The 17,589-nt window shown below is 43.9% G+C and overlaps 1 protein-coding gene across 3 annotated transcripts in view; it reads right to left on the reverse strand.

Moving 5' to 3' along the window:
* btbd11b (BTB (POZ) domain containing 11b) overlaps nucleotides 1-17,589 on the reverse strand; it is a 52,487-nt gene that overhangs the window by 31,179 nt on the left and 3,719 nt on the right. Inside the window, exon 1 of one of the 3 annotated variants that reach the window (XM_081715525.1) lies at nucleotides 11,957-13,376. The exons of the other annotated variants lie outside the window; for them this stretch is intronic. The gene's annotated coding sequence lies outside the window, so the exon portion shown is untranslated. Of the gene's footprint in view, nucleotides 1-11,956; nucleotides 13,377-17,589 lie in introns of those variants that run through there. 3 annotated transcript variants of the gene reach the window in all.

Below are 17,589 nucleotides of genomic sequence, written 5' to 3' on the forward strand. Positions count from 1 at the left end.
ACATATGCGTACTCACACATGCACACACACACATATGCGTACTCACACACGCACGCATGCACACACACACACATATGCGTACTCACACACGCACGCATGCACACACACTCACACACACACACACACACACACATATGCGTACTCACACACGCATGCATGCACACGCACGCATGCACACTCACACACACACACACACACACACACTCATTCTGGCATGCACACACACTCACACACACACACACAAACACACACACACACCTCACACACACACATATGCGTACACACACACACACACACACGCACACACACACACACACACACACACACACACACTCACACACACTCATTCTGGCATGCACTGGCACTCTTGGCCCGAGATCTTCTCCTCAGACTCCTTTTCTAGTCTTTCCTCATTCCCTGTCAAACTCCTCCTACAGCAGAGCAACTGTGTGCAAATTTTGCGCCATAATTGCTTAACTGGCTTGTGCGATTCATCATTCTGGCTGGAGGGGATGGGCTCCCCGTGGGCCGTACACGCAGACGGAGACTGATGAGGCCGTGTCCCGACTACAAGCGGTTTCCGTGGAGGCGGGGCGGGGCGGGCCATAATCCGATGCACAACACTCCGAGTGCTCTAGGAGTGTGTGGGAAGGCCTGAGAGTGAATTCGGATCACGGGGAACATGTCACATTTACTGGATGGATTCATCTGTTAATGCTGCCGCACACACACCATGTGAAAGTCGAAACGAAAGAGACACCGTACAGTTCCACAGGGATCTGTCCATCTGTCCCATCCATATGTGCAAATGACATGTTGTCCACTGTCGTCAAGGGTCACTGACCAACACTGGATCGATTGTTATTGAAATGAACAGTAAGAGAGGAAGACAAATACAGACAAATACATAAGACTAAACCAAAATCAGTCCCTCACTGCACCCTGCGGAGGGATTTTAAACATACTACACCTGCTTTGACTGAAAGTGCCAGAAAACAGGAATAAAATGCAAATAGTTTTAAAAGAAAGAAAGAAAGAAAAACATTTAAAAAGAACAATCATACTTTTAAACAAAAGGACTCTGGCATGACAAAATAGACAAAAATGTTTAAAAGTTTACATTTCTGAAGAATAATGACCCTAATATTTCAGACAAACAGATATTTAGTATATTTAGTAGCGTGCTATTGCTTTAAAAATACATTTTCCTGCCAAGATTAACAGTATTGATTGTCTCTCTCTCTCTCTCTCTCACACACACACACACACACACACAGGTCAGCCATATAGGCGTGTGGAGAAAGTGCGCTGCCCTAGAAAAGGTCGTTTTTTCATATCTTGCATGCCAGCTCAGCGGTCTCCGTCGCATCGCATTACACAGGAAGAGCAGTGATGTCAGAAGCAGCTTTGTTCCATTCCCAGGGAGCCGTGTAACACGCTTGTAACACGTGTGGACACGTGTGGACCACATAACACACATGTGCCGTCTGTTAAGGGTCATTATGGTCGGTACCTGACAATAACAAAATTCTACCCAGTCATAACACTGCAATCACTGACATTTCAGCTGCATGTATATAATCAGATTTCTCCCCAATCCCTTACACATGTAATCAAATTATGCGTAGTTGTAAGACTGGGACATGAGCAGTGGTTTCCATCACTCTCTTCAGAGGGACCCCAGAGCATATGAGGCAGTTTATGCAAAAATTTTTAGATCCCATTAAGGGAGGCAGAAGACCAATCACAGAGTCATTCTAAGCCTTCCAGTCATGCCCTGACCAATAGAAGAGTCACTCCAAGCCTTCCAGTTTACTGAGGACCAATAGGAAAGCTGCTCTAAGCCTTCCAGTTTACTGAGGACCAATAGGAGTGCTGCTCTAAGCCTGCAAGTTTACTGAGGACCAATAGGAGTGCTGCTCTAAACCTGCCAGTTGTGACTGACGTTGCTGTTTTTGGTTCCACTCCATTGGCACACATTTTCATAACTTAATGACTTCATGAATAATGACATTAATCAGGCAACTCCAGTGAGTTCCCAACCACCAAATCCACACATGGCAACTGCTGCAGTGCTGCACTACGGCAGGGGACAAGGGCCTAAGTTGAAACAAACTTCACTTTTCTGCGTGTTGAAACAACAAAGGCAGTGTTTGTGGAACAGGAGTGTAAGTGTTCGTTCTGTCTGGCCATCTGAGGAGGGAGGCACGACAACGCTAGTGCCGTCCAAACTCAGAGGTCACATGACATCAGCAAGCTGCCTGTGACCAAAACAGAGCAAGCGTTGGAGGACCTCAGAACACAGGGTAGAGGAGATTTCACCAGAGCAAGTCTGCTGCTCCAGCGCTGGTGCCAAAACTGCTGCTCAGATTTAAGTGTCACTCGATTAAACGCAGAATATAATGGTCAATGATTTTTTTACTGCTAATGCTACACATCACAGCCATATCCATAAAAAACATATTTTTTAATTTTGTACAATAGACGCATTCACATGCATTACATAACACTGGGTGGAATTCCAAGAAATTCCAGCCAAGCTCTTGATGACGGCTGTGTTTTGGAAAGGAGAGAGACACCGGTAAGGAAAACCATGTTAGTCTCCAAGACGCTTTTCCAAAGTTGCATCCCAGCCATCCAACCATGACTGGATCAAGGGAACAGTTTACTTTGTATATTAGAAGCACATGTTATTTCCTCCAACAGTAATAGCAACGCTCTAATGTAATGTTTTATCTGTATAAATGATAGTGTATCATATGCAGAAATAAAGGGAGAGAGAGAAGAGGGAAAGAGGCAACCCTAACTATGGAGATTAGTATAATCTCAAAATATGTCAACCCTAACTATGGAGATTAGTATAATCTCAAAATATGTCAACCCTAACTATGGAGATTAGTATAATCTCAAAATATGTCAACCCTAACTATGGAGATTAGTATAATCTCAAAATATGGCAAGCCTAACTATGGAGATTAGTATAATCTCAAAATATGTCAACCCTAATTATGGAGATTAGTATAATCTCAAAATATGGCAAGCCTAACTATGGAGATTAGTATAATCTCAAAATATGTCAACCCTAACTATGGATATTAGTATCATCTCAAAATATGTCAACCCTAATTATGGAGATTAGTATCATCTCAAAATATGTCAACCCTAACTATGGAGATTAGTATCATCTCAAAATATGTCAACCCTAACTATGGAGATTAGTATAATCTCAAAATATGTCAACCCTAATTATGGAGATTAGTATAATCTCAAAATATGGCAAGCCTAACTATGGAGATTAGTATAATCTCAAAATATGTCAACCCTAACTATGGAGATTAGTATCATCTCAAAATATGTCAACCCTAACTATGGAGATTAGTATAATCTCAAAATATGTCAACCCTAACTATGGCTATTAGTATAATATCAAAATATGTCAACCCTAACTATGGCTATTAGTATAATCTCAAAATATGTCAACCCTAACTATGGCTATTAGTATAATCTCAAAATATGTCAACCCTAACTATGGAGATTAGTATCATCTCAAAATATGTCAACCCTAACTATGGAGATTAGTATCATCTCAAAATATGTCAACCCTAACTATGGAGATTAGTATCATCTCAAAATATGTCAACCCTAACTATGGAGATTAGTATAATCTCAAAATATGTCAACCCTAACTATGGAGATTAGTATCATCTCAAAATATGTCAACCCTAACTATGGCTATTAGTATCATCTCAAAATATGTCAACCCTAACTATGGCTATTAGTATAATCTCAAAATATGTCATGTCAAATCTGGCATGTAAAATGACAAAACAGCCTTCCACCGTTAGACTGGGATGGGGAGGAGTGGCTAGTCATTGGGGGAGGAGTGTTCAGTCATTGGGGGAGGAGTGTTCAGTCATTGGGGGAGGAGTGTTCAGTCATTGGGGGAGGAGTGTTCAGTCATTGGGGGAGGAGTGGTTGTCACTGATAGGAGGCGTATCTGGTCTTTGAGGAGGGGAGTGTCATGTCTATTTTAGCAATAGTGTGTGACTCCACCGTCCCCTTCATTAGACACAGTATCAGACTAGACGGCTTCTGCTACAGCTGTGTTGTTACTGGAGCTGTGTTCCGGCTCCAGTTCACCACACTGAGGTGGACTGAAAAACAAAACACATCCCACAGTCTGCTTCCGCTCACTGTTATCACTGAAATAAAAACGGAGAGCGTACCCTGGCCTGTCACGAGACCCTGCTGTCTTATGCCTTCCACACCTCTCCCTTCGTGCTTTTGGGTTTGTTCCGTCATTGTAAGCATAAGCCTAGCAGCCTGTGCTAATGCTGATGCATATTGACAAAGACGATGTTATACATCATGACCGATGTATTTCACATATGCACAAACATATTTTTAAATAAGGAATTAAACATGAGAGCAGCACGCTGATTCATCGACAAGCAGACAGTGGAAACATCCAGTGACAGTACAGAGAAGACCCACACAGTACACACACTCTGTTTCTGAACCAAAGTAATACACATATATCAGGGAAGCTTCACGGATTCTAGACCAAAGAAAATTTTTGAAAAATATTTTAAAAATTAAGGAATTATATATATATGTGTATTTAAAAATAACTCATCCGCAGTAGCCTGAGGTTTTATATATCATTCGTCCAGGCGCTGTGGGTGGATAATTTAAGGCCAGAACGCAGCCTCGCCTAGAGCATTGTGGGAGAAACCTGGACCAGTCCCTGGATCCTGAACCCTGAACCATGAACCCTGGACCTTGAACCCTGATCCCTGGACCCTGGACCCTGAACCCTGATCCCTGGCTCACATCAAGTCCGGTGACACTGACAGGTTGCGTGGTATGTCGGCACAAGACTGTTAACACTCATTAGTACTCCATGTGTTGGGCATAAAGGTTTTTACTGGTATGTGTCCTCACTGACATCAGAAACCCTTATTGGCTTTGTGAGCTCATGGCCAGCGGGGAAGGGCGGGGCTTGGGGCCAGGTCTGGTCTCAGCGGACATGGAGGAACGTGTTAAACCACATTAGGGCCATGGTAGAGATGCAAGGGTCAGGTGCAACCTTTAATCCCCGACTGCAGCTGAGGGAACAATTTCACATGGGTGTCCTGCCATGCCTGACGGAAAAGAAAGTGCACAGAAATAAAAACATGAAGCAATGCTGCTGCGCACTAGAAAACGGCCCCCTCTGGCAATTACAGAGGGCTCACACAGCGACAAAGCCAAGTGATCTGAGACTAATGAGAACAGAAGAAGCTATTCGAATTGGTGTTAAGCATGAAGGACATTTTAAGATGTGTGGTCTGAGAAGAGATTAAGACTAGTTTTCAATTGAATTACACTGGGGGTGGAAATACACAGAGAACTCTGAGATTTTGCTTGTCAGAACAGACAACATTTGTTACAAATGAAAAATGCTTAACAGTTGACAGTTTAATTTAAAATTCTGCGCAACAAATAGTCACACAAAATCTAATCTGACAGCACAGTCCGTATCCACAAAACAGAAAGCTTTGTCATTATTTTCCACGGTGTCACGGTGTTTTGATGATGCTTACACACACGCACACCCCACACAGCATGAGAACAGCATGGCATAGCGTGTGAAAGTCACGCACTCTGCCCGCGTTACAGGCAATCTTCCTGTCCTGCTCGTCATCCTCCTCCCTCCCTGCTCGTGCCCCACACTTCACATGCTTACCACAGGCAGAGTAAGGACTACTGCTCCTCATAAGCAATAACAACAACAACAATAATTACAGTAATACAATAATAATTACAGTAATCACATATGATGAAAGCTCTGAACAGAAGACTTGAAGAGAAGCTCATGTGTAAGACCCCACATACAAAATGCTTGATAAGTTTCAGGAAGGCTAATGGTATGTGTGAGTGGCAAACTCAGGACATGTACACACTTTTTTTTCTTTTTTTTTAACGCGTTTTTTAAAGATTTGGAATTGACACAAAAACCCCAGCAAAAAACATGTCTTTACTTCTTAGGTAAAGTCTGCACCTTTTCAGGCACTTTCAGTAACCCATGTCTTAGTATTTCAAATCTCCAAGCAAGGTGGTCACAACAAAGAGGTGCCGTGAGGTCTGAGAAACAACTTCCACATTAATCAAAAACACAAGTTTAGCCAATTCGTCCTCTAATTGCAAACCTCCGCTCACAGTAAAAAACTACAAAGAATTGTGTTTGTATTAGACGTTCTGGGTTTTGGGTTTGATTTCCCCAGGTTATTATGCTGAAATTAAATTAAGATGAAAATGAATTTAATTCTCAATTTTATATCTTTTTAAAAGCACGCAGGCCACACTGGATGGTACCACACTGGACGTGTCCACACCTACAGTGGTATAAACAGACGTTTGGACGCCAACTCGTCTCCTCGTTCTCAGTGACAGGATTACACCTGCTGATGGAATTACAAACTTCCTCACTTTGCAACAGTAGATTCTGAAAACCAAAGAATTAGGTGACCACCACATCCAGGACTGACTATCTGGGAATGGAGTTCCGTGCAGATAATCAATTCCTATCGCTACTACACCTGCTGTTCTCTTCTTAGCGCTGGTCCAAATCAGTTTACAAATGATCAGTAACTGCAACATAAAACACTGTAATAATACAAAAAGGATCTTAGGAGGGCAAAGATTGTGTCTTTTCAGAGCTGCTCCTCATCCCAGCGCCGTATAACAGACAAATCTAAATGAGAGCGATCGAAGTGTTACCGGAAACAGACAGTCAAAAGCCTCATAGTTGTGAAGGTGAAAACTCTTCCATGCATGGACGCTCTTTAAAAAGGTTTCTTAGGGGGTTGGAAATCTCTTGCGCTGAATGACTAGATTATAGTGTTTTGTGTATGAAATGTATAACCCATAAACATTTGGTCACTCTAACATAAAACAGATATTTAGTCAGCTGCTTAACAACACAAAAGGAAGAATACGAAAGTAATGAGATCACTCTTCTTAGCGATCAGTTAAACCTGCCGTGATGGGTATGGAATGATGCTACGCGAACGATGCCATGCTAAGTGGCATTCCTACTACGACGATAGCTTTGGCCTTACGGCAGGCGTTATGAAGCAGGCCGGTAGACACGGTCAACAAGGTCTGAGACAGCAGACTGATGGCCTGCACAGGAAAGTCACAGGTTTTCTTGGATGAGTGCGTGAAATACCATCAGTCCTTTGTCAGCTCCGAGCAATCGCCTCATCTATTTTCACACACACACAAAAAATGATTGACCTTCAAAAAATTCGTTTGAAAACACTTTGATCTTAATTTTTGCACAACAAAAATGTATTATTTCCAAAAATAATCAGTTAACCTTATCACATATCGTCTCCCACAGAGCACAGCTGTCAAACACACGGTCAGGTTAAGCTTCGCACGTTGCATGAGACCAGTGTTGTATACTGATTTTTTCACAGTATATTCTACTAAATATGAAGATAACGAGATGGCGACATATATGGTGTCATATGATGGAACACCATGCGTTTTACAGAACTGCGGTAAAAGCCAAGGCAGCATGCTAACCTTCCCTGAACAGTTTGAGCACAGACAGTAGCAGTGGCAGAGGCAGTATAATGTCTAGACAAACACTCGAATCTCCTGCTAACTACAATTAAAAGTACAGGCAACACTCCCCTGGTCTGGGAATGACATGCCCACCTTCTGATGCTGTTTCAGTGCCCATAAAACAAATGTAGAAATCTCTGCTGGAGTCAATAACACTTGAGAAGAGAAGCCAAAAACAACACAGCAGAGCAGATAACCAAACGTAAGACACCTCCGAAATGGACCGAGAAACCACAGGGTTGTATTGATCTGGATGCTGTTTCCTGGACAGGGGACAGATCTCACGTGGCGCTAAAGTACCCAGGAAGAGGGCACGTACACCAGGGTGGCTGGTGAGTAAAGCTCTGATATAGTCAGAGCTCAGATCTGATTCCAGCGCAGTGAGACACCTTCGGCTGTGTTTGTGGAGTAGCAGTAAACCGTGTTCGTCCTCTCCAGACTTTGGGTCTCTATTATACACGTGACCACGTCTTCAGTTTATTTGCCTATCCAGACGTGCAGATGATCTGTGTGATTCAGAGTCTGATCCCTCGGTGCCACTGCGTTTTCTCTCCATCTCTCCTACTCTCTGTTTCTTTCTCTCTCTCTCGCTCTTTTCTCTCCGTTTATCCATCTCATGTCCCCTCTTTCATCTTTTTTTGGAGACATTTTCTAAAACGTGTCAATCAACATACTCAACGTTCCACATAAACAGGAATCTATTCGTGTGGGGTTTTTTTTTCCCCACTCAGCCAGAGTCTTGGCACCCATCAGTCTCACAACCCACATTATGAACAAAGGACTGATGGACGTGTCATTTCATCCCGGCCACATCTTCCATTGCACTTACACTCTTCAGTGTTCACTCAGACCCTCAGAACTCCATCACTGGCGTATCTGTGCTGTGACGCACATGCTGGACGCTAGAGCCTCTGCTCAGTTGGACCTGAAGAAGATTTCTAACACACAATATTTTCACAGCCTCCTCACTAAAAGTGGGATAAATGTTCACTCCCAAACCAACACTAGCTAAATAATAAAATCTACAATGCTTAAATGACAACAAAAGAAAGATCAACTCTACAGCGAAGGTTTACACAGTGTACCTCCAGCCTACTGTATTGTGGGGAGCGAGTGTATTACCTGAGACTGCATGGTCACTGAGCAAATTTGCTATTTTTTATTCAACTGCAAATGAAGTAAGTACGATCAAAAGTGGACTTTCTTAACAGCTCCTGAAATGATACTTTTAATATTGCAGAAGCAGGGCCTCAAGGAACAGATGACTAACATTAGTGCACCACATGAGAAATAAATTAAACCAATGAACCAGTCACGCAACCAGTCACTGTCTCCCATCAAATAATGGAAACCAACCTAGCTCATCCCAGTGAAAGCACGCTACAGTATTCTGCTCCTATGCGGGAGAAGCAGGACTCACGCCTGTGGCTCCTCATTAAACTGCCTTCTCCTTTAATAGACGGAAGGTGTGAACTGATCCGAGAAGCTGTGGGGCGGGGCTCCGGCGTGCCGGGAGCTTCAGCTGAGCAGAGTTCACCCTCCGGCCGGAAGCAGACAGCCAGTGGTTTATTTTTAGAGCACTGAGCCGAAGCCACGCAGTCAAATAAACAGGGATCTGGCTACGTAGTGGCTGGTGTGTGGCTGACCCCGGGGGGCCCGGCACACACCGCTCACCCAGCGCTGCAGATGTGCAGAAGAAACCTGGCACACGCTCAAAACTAACCGGTATCGTGTGTCAGTCTAGGGCAGGTAATATATTTCTTATCAGCGTAATGGGATTTTAGAGACAGAGCAGAGATGAGAATGATAGCGATGAGAGGAGGGAAAAGATCAAAGAAAGCAGGTTATCAGATCATTCACTTTTCTGAATTATGAATATCAGAGTTTGAATCATCATTTTGTATGATATGAGCTAATGTATGATTTAATGCTTTAAACATAAGCATATGGAGTGTGAACATACATATACAAACAGTGTATACATATACTACATCATATATATATACTATATATAGTATATAGTATATATATATATATATATATAGTATATAGTATATAGTATATATATCTATCTCTCTCTCTCTCTCTCCCTATATATATATATATATATATATATATATATATATATATATGATGTAGAGATGTAAAGTCAAAAGTACAGTTTTCAGCGAAACAGAACATTTCAGAGGATCTTCATCAGCTGTGAAAGAAAAAGTACTCTCTCTCTCTCACTATACACACACACACACACACACACACACACACACACACACAACCTCTGTTTTTAGATCCCAGTCAGAGATTATCTTTATTTACATTTATTTACATTCTACCTCATTTAGATTCATATTTCATTGTTCATGTTTGCTGCTCTGTTTATGCTTGTTACACATGCCACACCTCCAGCTCCTTCCTAAGGCCATGTGGAAAACCGCCCACATGGCACTGCTACGCTGCGGCACTGCTACGCTGCTAAGCGTTCGACAGAGACTGTCATGCAGGCAGCTAGCCGCCAGATCAGTGATACGCAGGGAACATGTGTTTTGTTTTGGGAAGAAAATCTCTCACCAGAGCGATAAATGGCTACACACCATAACATATGAGTCAGGGCAGGGATCATAACTCTCCTGACATTCATCTCCGACTTTTTTGCTCAGGTTGAAATGAATACTGCACTATGCCCTACGCGCTCTTATGAGAGGAAACACATGTGCGATCCCAGCTGGGATTTATGGCTGTAATCACCTGGCATTCCTGAAAATATTCCAGTGATTGCGAGCTTGCCTTCAGAGATCAGGAGGGTCGGAAAACCGAGGTGTGTGTGCCATCCATCACAGTCACAAGCACAACACGTTTCTCCCATCTGCAGAGCAAGCATGACCATGAGGGACCGTGAGGTCCGGCAGAGAGGAGAGTTTAAGGCCAGGCAGATCATGTCTGAAGCAGCAGCAAAGCACAGGAGGCACATTGGCGAGAGCTCTGATCCGGAGCCAGGGCGGCTGGTGTGGGGGCGTGGGGGCAGGATTACTGCGCACCGATGTCCTCTCTCCCGGGCCGTTACGATGCTCTTACCATGCTTGCAAGCAGCCCAGGCACAGAAACGGAACATCTAAAGGGAGGAATGGGGACAATGTGACGGCGCACCGCGGAGGGGACAGTCCAGGAGCAAGGTCATTTTTCCAGCCCTTTTTCTAAAAACACATTGCTTTGCTCGTACTGACGCTTACGAGGTAGAATGAAATGATCAAAGTTAACTCTTATTCCAACAGAAGGAACAAGGTCTTTGTTCAAGCAAACTGAGACTAATGCATTTATGGTTGACATTTGTCCACCCCAAAAACCCTTCTATTTTGCATGTGCATGGATATGATTGGAGTATATAATTGTCCTTTCTAATAGCATATTTTAAATTAATTAATTAATTAATTGATTAATTCATTATTTGATAGCTTTCAGATATCATAGCTGAATAACCTAGAGGTCACTCTTCTTGTTTTATAACACTAAACAGAGATTACGAAACAGAAAGGGACAGACCACTTCATAACAGTCTTCCAAAATAGCCACAACACTTGTGACTTTACAGGAAAACAGAAGCTGCTCTGAACTTCCCTGTGTTTGCCCAGGGTCAGGGCCTGTCTGTCAGCTCCGGTGGCATCATGTCTGCTTTTTCTGGGTCACTTCCTCATGGCCCGTGTCGCGGACCCGTTTCATAACGACAGCTCATAAAATCAGAATCAACGATGCTCCTTTTTCCCTAATCAAAACTTCCTCCTCCGTTATATAGAACACACTGAGAACAGTCCTGTTGGAAAAGTTTGTACGGCAGCTTGGGTTGAGACATGTAGCATTTATCAGCCTGACTTTTCCCCCACATGGGAGTATCTGCAAACCGGCGTCACAGGAACGGCTCCTTGATATTGAGTTTTTAGGATGAGTACGGCTTTGTTCCCAATCACGTAATTACAAAAATTAAAAACACAAGCAATCAATCTTCCTCTTTCAGTACACTATGCGTTGTTTATACGTAGGCCAGTATAAAAGACTCTGATGACAGATATTGTGCAACCACGGTGTTTTACAACTGAGGATATTACAATGATTGAAGAATTCCAGGAAAGTGCATCACAAGGATGTCTGTCACTTCTCTGACGTGACCAGCTTTCACAAAACTCCCTTAGTGCTGTTCCTGAATCATGATGAAATGTTTTTAATGCTGAATAAAATTCAAATATCTGGTGTGCTGGTTTGAAGTACCACAAACTGCAAAGAAGCAAGCTCTTAAACTGAGGTGGAAAAATTAAAAGACTTTTCAGGAAAAGGAATCTCTGGAACTCACCTCCTTCACCTTCTGTATGTGACAGACCATGAGCAGAATGTGCCAGGGGCGTATTGTGAAATGGAGTTTCCCAGTGTGATGTTTTCCCTGGCTGTGTTTATACGTCCACATGCCTCCCCGCCCTGCCTGGAGCCGGATTTCTTGCCAGCCCCGGCTTCGTCCATCCTGTCAGGCGTAGGCCCGCTTGGGACTCTTGGCAGCTGCACCTTCAGACACCGGCTGGCCTACTTTCGTCTTCAGCTACATGCGCAAACGGACTACGGGGGATGGACGCACTCTTCCACGTGTCTGCAGGCAAATTGCTCTGACAGGCCTCTGCAACGCCTTCCTTTGTAGGTCACGCAGACCGACGGATTTTTTCCTGCCACTGGGAGAAACTGGCAACTGTCTCCTCTGGGGGGAGCGCAGACACACAGCCTGTGCAGGAGTAAACAGGGGGAAAGATGCATTCCCAAAATGGCTTGCCCTTGCTGGTCTGTTGACCAGACCAGACACTTGCTATTTAAAGAGCTGCAGTGACCATCCGAGGCACTGTCTGTGTCTCCCACTCTCACTGTAGCTGTAGACGAGACGACCCCGAGAACGGGATGATGGCTTCTTTCAGATGTGCGATGTTTCCTTCGGGGATGGCGTCAACATGAGCCCTGCACACGGAGCTCCGGCACGTCTGTGGCTAAGGTGACTTTGCCGTTCTGCTCGTTTCTAGTGTAGCTGACTGGCGGGGACACAACAGTCACACAAGCACTGACGTGTCTGGGAATGTGATAATCGGCTTATCAGACCACCCTGTTCTTCTGATCTGCTGAGGCCTTCAGACATCCGAGCTCTTCCCCAGAGCTCTTCTCAGCTGTGATGCAGGAATTTAAGTCATGGACCTTTGTGCGACCGCAGCAGAAAGAATACGACAACACATGCACTCCCGAAACAGCCTTATTGAACACAACGACAGTAAAAACAAACACGCTTTCAGATGCTCCAAAGCGCATGATTAATGGTTATAATATGATCCCCCAGTACCTGCCAGTCAGACACATCTAGTCATTCCCTTATTAGCCTTAGGTACCTGCAGCAGTCTAATAACAGAAACCATTCTGGGACCACTCCCACTGTGGAAAACTAGAGTATGGAACAGACTGTATCCTGTTCTGTTGGGAGACACACACCGCACATACAGCGCAGCATAACCGTAATAAATCCAAACATCAGTCTTGGTTGGTATTGGTCATTTTTCATCATTTCCCGCCATGCTGTCTTAACGCTCCACCCTCGTCCCCCTCCGAACGCAGGGAACCACCCCACACACACACTGCCTGGAAAACGAGGCTCGGACACGGGTGTGCGCTACTTGTTCTCGTGTGATGCAGTTCATTAGCATGTCATGCCGGGAACAGTGCTGTTGTCGCCATGGGACCCAATAGGAATATTCTAATTACTCAAAAAGCGAACACTCCCTATGGCTAAGCTTAATGCCTGCACACACACACACACACACACACACACACACACACACACACACAACACAGTCTTTGAGGAGTATAATGATGAAATATTTATAGGTGTGAATTTCTGCTCAATTTCCTCTTTCTTTTCTGAAGCAGTGAGAGTACTGCTTGGAAATGTTGTCAAATAATGATCTCTGGGCGAAAGGTAAGGCAATCAAATCAAATAAATGTTGCCACATAATGATCTTTGTGTGAGAGAAAAAGCAATTTGAGTTCTCAAACGCAGACAAACGTGTTAGATGAGTTCTACATCAGGGGCGGTTCAAACCCCATCTGCTGAAGTCCAGACACACGAAGGGACACTTTCTTTATCGTATCAACGTACTTTACAGTAACTCACATTAATTGGGGAAGCTTTTATTCCCCCTTTTCTTCAACCTGAAAATGAAACTGATATGTGTATCTTTCACTTGTTCTCTAACACATATTTGTAAACTACTCACTTTAACCCTTGAAGTATCTATGCAGGAAAAGGCATGTGCTTGCAATAAAGATGTCATGGAGATGTAAAAGAGCTGCACACTCTGAAGTAATGTGTTCCACATGTCACCTGAGTGAGGTGAGGCGAACCAAACGCATGTTGGAATTTGTTTTCCAAGTACAGGGAAAAAGAATGTGAAATATGGCACATTGTGCGTGTGTGTGTGTGTGTGTGTGTGTGTGTGTGTGTGTGTGCACTGCTTTTTAACAAATATCACTTCAGACAGCATTCACACGTACATGTTTATGAACTGGCCTACAGAAACTTGCTCACGCAGGCTGAACGCCAGGCGCTCTATAACAGTCAGGGCCTGTGTAACTTTGCTGAGAGAACTACTGCAGTCACAAATAGGACAAACAGATACACCAGGATGACAAATATAGAGACCTACAGTCAACAGTCAACACCTGTATAAAGTGTTGTGGTCAGAAGTCTCTCTCTCTCTCTCTCTCCTTCAGGGTCACCTCTCTCAGTCCCTCATTAACAGGAAGTGATGTGTGCATCATCATTTTGGCATCCACAGACAGTGACACAGCATTAAGGTGTAATTACAGGATGGTCTCTTCATCTGGCCAGTCCCGGTGCTCTAAGACTACAAATATTCACTCACACCCTGGCCAATTCTTGCCAATTCTGCTGAAAACGATCCAGGGTTATTTTTGATTACATACAGAGTTACAAACCTCCAAGTTACAATTTGGAACATGGTATGGAAAAAAAAGGTAAAATTTCTCCAACTCCAAAGAGCTGAAAAGGTCCAGTCAGAACTGGCAGTTTGACCTTCTGCTGTTTACTCAGTCAGCCTGTTTACAGGACATGAACATACACGTGGTGATGTCCTCCTGGCACAGCCGGCACGGCCTTGTGACGTTAGCCTTCACTGCAGCACTACTGTCTTTCCTTCAGTGGGGGACTTTCCTTTAACAAGCGGCCAGACACAAGAGAGGTCTTGAGTTGTGACACCAAACCAGCCTGCAAATACATAATAATCTGTATTAATCTGTATTATCAGTTTTACTGAGATAAATCTGTATCATCTGTTTACTGAGACAAATCTGTATCATCTGTTTACTGAGATTATTCTTTATCAGTTTTACTGAGATTAATCTGTATTATCAGTTTTACTGAGAGTAATCTGTATTATCTGTTTTATAGTTTTTCTCAGTCACCTTGGTACAGTTATCAGATCAGAACTGAAATTCTCCAGACATCCTCCTCATCATCTAGCCCCTTATGCACATCATAAAAGCAGTTTCTCGTTCTTCTGAACAAACAAGCAAATGTTTTGCCACATCATGCACATGACGATGAACAATCGTCTGCTGTTTCATAAGCAACTGCTGACGTCAAACTGATCAAACTGTATTACGCTTGTTCTATGCTGAACAGTCTCCCCCCAAAACATCTCGGTGTTAGTTTGTCGCAGAAGTCATTACATTCAAAAGTGTTGGATCAGTTGTCATCATCTGTACTTTTAATATATCTGTATTAGACTGTTTTGTAACCATGAGAACACTGATATTGAGACTGATATTGAGACTGATATAACATGGCTCAGAACTTTCAATGTCTTGTTCATAAACAATGACACCAGGACTGGACATGTCATTTTACTTTTGAGACATAAACTAAGGATTTTTATCATGTTATGGGCTGAAAACTGAAAAAAGCTTTCTGTGAATGCAAACAAGCAGACCACATTCATAAAAATTCTTACTCATCATGTGATATGGTTGTAAGGCCCTTTGTGTGTGTGTGTGTGTGTGTGTGTGTGTGTGTGTGTGTGTGTGTGTGTGTGTGTGTGTGTGTGTGTGAGTGTGTGTGTGTGTGTGTGTGTGAGTGTGAGTGTGTGTGTGAGTGTGTGTGTGAGTGTGTGTGTGTGTGTGTGTGTGTGTGTGAGTGTGAGTGTGTGTGTGTGTGTGTGAGTGTGTGTGTGTGTGTGTGAGTGTGTGTGTGTGTGTGTGTGTGTGTGTGTGTGTGTGTGAGTGTGTGTGTGTGTGTGTGTGTGTGTGTGTGTGAGTGTGTGTGTGTACTCTGAAGGAGCAATAGGAGAGTGTGCAGTATATGGCTTTCTGCTTTGTGTCGTACAGTAACAGTGTTCCCCTCTGTCCCAGCTTGTCCCCTCACCCTGGGAGCTCGGGGCCCCACACACAACCTCCAGGGGCGTGCAGAAGCTGAGCTGTGCCCTCCAGCACCCATGCCCCTGTGCCCAACCTTATGGCCAGCATATCCAGCACAGCACACGGCCTGCACGGGCCACAGATCACGTGGCATACGTCTGTTTCTCATAATCGGATTAAATTGATGCTCAGATACTCTGACACCTGCAGTTAGGCAATACTGGAATGGGCCCAGTGCATGATACCTTCACTTGTGAAACTCACATGTCTGCACATGTAGACCATACCACACTTCCTCCTGACTAGCGAGAAAACGGTTGTGCACCGCCAGTCAGGTCTGACAGGATTCTCCTCAGGAAGTGTGAAGTTATGACTGTGCGATGCCATCACTGTTGCGTTCACAAGCCCAAACCGTACACACACAGCACTCGAGACGAACTACAGACATGTGAACGTTCCTGGACTGTCCTGTGCTGTGGCTGGCTGACATGCACTGCTAAAGGAACCAGTGTTCTGCAGAGTTATCTGGTAATCTCTGCATTCATAATGGGCTTTGTGCAAGTCTGCAGTGTCTGAACGGCCTGGTACCACCACAGAGTTGTGTAAGGCCTTGGCACTCATACACTGTCTAAGAAAGGGCACGTATACACCCACCCACCCACCCACACACACACACACACACACACACACACACACACACACACACCCTCATAGCCCTATTGTAGAGTGAAAGCACAGGGTTCATCTTGGTCAGACACATCCAGGTAAGATACATCACTCTGGTTTTATCAAGTCTCCACACATCCAAATTAAAGAATGGATTTACAGTTTCTCATGCAGTGACACTACTGGCTCATGTAGTCACCCAGACTACAGCTCAGTCTGTATCAGTCTCCCTCACCGACAGACTACAGCTCAGTCTGTATGAGTCTCCCTCATCGACAAACTACAGCTCAGTCTGTATCAGTCACCCCCACCGACAGCTGTCAGGAAGCTGCAAGGCGACAGCGAAATTTATTACAGGCAAATCCAGAATCGTAATTGTTATAACATTCCAGGGTCAGTGAGCCAACATGGAGAGTCCAGGAATACACTGTAAACACAAACACATGGTAACAGAAAAGGGACACAAGATATAACGAACAACACAACTTACATAAGGAGGGATAAGCACAAATAACTGAGAAATGAACACGACAAAGGCTGGGCATACAAATCCAGACAACAAAACCATGACAGGGCATGAAATAAACAGACAACAAGGCAGGGTTTACATAAATGTACAATAAGATTTAACAAGACACAGGTGCAACTCATACGGGGCGGAGAAAACAAACACCTGGAAGCAAAATAAATACATGAGACAGGGAACCCATGGAGACAGGGATGCTAGGAGGGGCCAGCCTTGACATGGTGTTATAACCCCACCCCTATATCTGGTCTTATAATCCCCTTATATCTGGTGTTATATTCTACCCCATATCTGGTGTTATATACCCCCCTATATTTGGTTTTATTCCCTTAGTCCTG

Source organism: Electrophorus electricus, chromosome 6 (assembly GCF_041902795.1).
Source record: "Electrophorus electricus isolate QZ-2024a chromosome 6, ASM4190279v1, whole genome shotgun sequence".
NCBI lineage: Eukaryota > Metazoa > Chordata > Actinopteri > Gymnotiformes > Gymnotidae > Electrophorus > Electrophorus electricus.